The following is a 3,862-nucleotide window of genomic DNA, read 5'->3' on the forward strand; positions in this document are numbered from 1 at the left end:
AATCCATACACGTTGGTATTCCCCGCTCGCATACTTGTCTTAGTCATATGCCTATTGTCGTTAACATAATGTAAATTATGTATGAATAAAAAACAATAAGATAGGTAATAAACAATAATGTAAACTGACTTACAGAATCCACAATTGTATAACAGAGATGTTGAGACATTGACCACTGTGTGCTATTTCAGACAGATATTCATGTTTTATGTACAAGGGGAAGTTGTCATTAAACACCCCAAACACGGTAGCATCCCACATAACCTGCAACGACTTCAGAAAAATTTGTGGGATGGTCAATGTCATCAGGTATAGGAGATCATCGACATCATGATCCAGCCTATTTGCAGGTTTTGCCAATCCCACAACTCCCTGTTTATCCCACACAATTAATTAACATAATTTAATTACAGTGAACACTTTAATTGAAAAAAAGCATTTAATGACATTGAAATACATGTTCTAATAAACGCTTGACAAGATGTGTCGGTCAAGCAAGGAAGGTGCTAAGTGTTTTCCCCCACTAACTTAACCTCTTCAGTGGGTACAGGAATGAGAGCATTTGTATCTCTAACCTCCTCAACACCAACCTTGACTTGATCATGGAGCAAAGGAATGTCGTGAACGATTGTGTACCCCTCATAAAGTATTATTAGGGCAACCAGGCGGGGAGGATTTTCTTTGACGTACAACCTGCATTTGTCTGAGTCACCCCTGTCTGGATCATTCCCTGAGGGATCAACACAATTCTCCTTTGTGCTGACACGAGCAACTGAAGGACCAACCATAGGCTCAGGAGGCAATGTAAGTCCTTGTGATTGCATTTGCGATTGAAACTATGACTGTATTTGGCTAAAGGATAACATTATTTGTCGAGTCACTTTTTCTGTGATTGACTCCTCCAGCTGGACCCTGATTTTTTGCGTCAACTGTTCCAGGTCTTCGGGAACCATGGAGGAAGATGTGCAGGAAATCCTTGGAGCTGGTCCAAAGTATTGCTTGATTATGACACCGAATTTAGCAGCACACACACGACCAGGGTGTTCTAGTCGCCCAGTGGCAGCAGTCAATATATCCTGACGTCCATGGGTGACAAAGGAACCTTGTGAGGCTTGCTTCTCCAAAAAATCCTGTAAGGAGCATATTTATTGGTTTTCTCAATCACAATAAACATAAATAATTGCAATTAAGAACTGAAAGTGACTTACAATCTTGTCAGCAATTTCCTTAGCTGCCTTAGATGTCATTTGTCCAGTTTTCTTGGTGCGGACCATCTTTCACTTCATGTGTCGTCTGATGGGAGATGGAGGATTAATCACAGTGTCAGTGCTTCTGGATAGAGCAGTTTCCTCCACTTTTTTTTGTTTCTTCTCATTTATCAACTTGTTTTCTAGATATTCATAACCCACACGAGACAACATGTGAGGGACAATGTTTTGTTTCTGGATGGCCTGTGTCTTTTTTCGCACATCCTATAAAAATTAAACGTTATTGAAAGTTATCATGACAATGTATAATAGTAAGTGAATATAAAGTTTAAAACAATGAAAATCACAAACTTATATTACCTCCCACGAAGGGTCTCTGCGGGTCTGACAAAGTTGGGCCCACTTCTCCTTGCTAATGTCGTACTTTTCGCATACAATGTCATCGACACTTTCCTTGTCAGTTGCAAGTGCTCATTTCGACGTCAAATTAGACTTAAATTGTCTCCACCGCTCCCCTACAGTCTGAAGTATTTTCTTTTTTGTCCTCAGATCAGATGCTTCAGGGATATCAGATTCAGCCTGATAAATGCAAAATTACATTTTATTATTACTAAATTACAATTTGATTGTCAATCAACAAAATGCAAGATTTAACTAAAATACCTAAGTATCCTCCCATATCAAATTCTTTTGAGCAGCAGAGACTTATTTCTAATTCTCATATGTCACATCCACCTTATCACAAGCGACGATCCCCAAATATGTTCTTAACTTCTTTCTGTGGCGACTCTGATGCTACACCAGTAGGAGGAGGAGGAGAGCTGGGTGGTGTAGCCATTTGCATGTAAAGAAAAAAAAACATTAGTTAATTAACATTATCACAAAACTGAATAACTTCTGTAAATGAATGGACTGAAATGAAATACATAATAAGAAAATTGCATTAGACGATGTTAATTAATTCTCCTTCATCATAATCATTATGATTAGCATGAACGTTGTTAGCTTCTTCTTCTCCGACGATGTTAGGCGATATTTGTGTGGAAAAAGGACTAACATAAGTATCAATGTATGAATCATCATCTTCAACATTAACACTAATTGTTTTCCGGTGTAGAACCACGACCACCTTTCATCACAAGGATCTTGAACATAAAATACTTGTTTAGCTTGTTCTGCCATGATGAAAGGGTCATTCTGGTAAGCGAGTTTCTTTAGATCTACCAACATAAATCCTACATCATCGGTCCGCACATCGGTATTGTTATCAACCCATTTACATTTGAAAACACAGACAGTAAATTTGACATAAGCTCCTAAATTTCTTCAATGAAACCAAAGTAAGGGATGGAAGCAACATGGGGATTGTCATCATGTACACTAGCGAAGTGTTGAGATTTAGCCCTTAGGGTGACCCCACTGTTTTGTATTGTAGTTTTCTCATCTTGTGCTTTTGTATACAAGGAATACTTGTTTATATCATATCCTTGCCAAGTTATAACATTTCTTTTAGGCCCATCTGCTAGCTTTCTTAATGTTTCAGAAGCATTATCATCAGCGAAGATTGTATCTTTAAACCAATCTATGAAAGTCTTGTTATGCTCTTTCAAGACCCTGTTCTTCGACATTTTTGGATTACTTTCCTTCCTTAAACCTTCATGGTGAAGTATGTATGGAAAAACTTCATTACTGCTATTCAACATATACAAATGAGCTTGTTGCAAATCTTCTACACTTAGAGTGATAACATGTAGTCCTCTTGAACCCTTACCTCCCACTCTTTCGTCATGTCGAGACTTGGGAAGCACAACAAGTTTAGCTTTTTCAATGTACTCTGAACAAAATTCAATGGCTTCTTTTGCAATGTACCTTTCAACAATAGATGCTTCCGAATGATGTAGATTCTTGGTATATCCTTTTAAGATCTTCGTATATCGCTCAACCGAGTACATCCACCACAAATAAATAGGACCACAACATTAGATTTCTCTGACCAGATGAACAGTTAAGTGAACCATGATGTCAAAGAAAGCAGGAGGAAGATATATCTCCAACTGACACAATATAATAGCATCCTTGTTTTCCATCTCATCTAACTTCACAGGATTAAGGACTTTGCTATATATGACATTAAAGAAAAAGCACAACCAAGTTATGGCAAGCCTGACTTTATTAGGCAAAATGTCTCGTATGGCCACAGCTAACAATTGTTGCATCAAGACATGACAATCATGAGACTTTAACCCTACTAACTTAAGATCCTTCAACTACACAAGGCTCTTAATATTTGAAGAGTATCCTTGTGGGACTTTGATCCGGCACAGACACAGACAAAAACTGATCTTCTTCTTTTTTGACAAAGTATTACAAGCTGGAGGCAAATATTTTTTTTTTACCATCAGACCTTGGATGTAATTGTGCTCGTATACCCATCTCAGCTAGATCTTGACGAGTATTCAAACCATATTTCATCTTGCCTTGAATGTTAAGAAGCGTCCCAATGACACAATCACATACATTTTTCTCCACATGCATAACATCAATACAATGTCTAACATCTAGATCAGACCAATGCAGAAGATCAAACAAAATTGACCTCTTCTTCCATATGCAAGTCTTACTTTTTTCCTTCTTTTGGGTCTTTCCAAATATAG

The 3,862-nt window shown here is 37.8% G+C and overlaps 1 long non-coding RNA gene across 1 annotated transcript; it reads right to left on the reverse strand.

Moving 5' to 3' along the window:
- Positions 1 to 247: 247 nt before the first annotated feature.
- On the reverse strand, positions 248 to 1,783 carry LOC114381036. Its single transcript, XR_003659923.1, has 3 exons — positions 1,569 to 1,783; positions 1,209 to 1,472; positions 248 to 1,130 (listed from the first exon to the last, which is right to left on the reverse strand). It is a non-coding gene; the product is annotated as an uncharacterized LOC114381036 (long non-coding RNA).
- Between the last annotated feature and the right edge of the window lie 2,079 nt (positions 1,784 to 3,862).

Source organism: Glycine soja, chromosome 13 (genome assembly GCF_004193775.1).
Source record: "Glycine soja cultivar W05 chromosome 13, ASM419377v2, whole genome shotgun sequence".
In the NCBI taxonomy this organism is placed as follows: Eukaryota; Viridiplantae; Streptophyta; class Magnoliopsida; order Fabales; family Fabaceae; genus Glycine; species Glycine soja.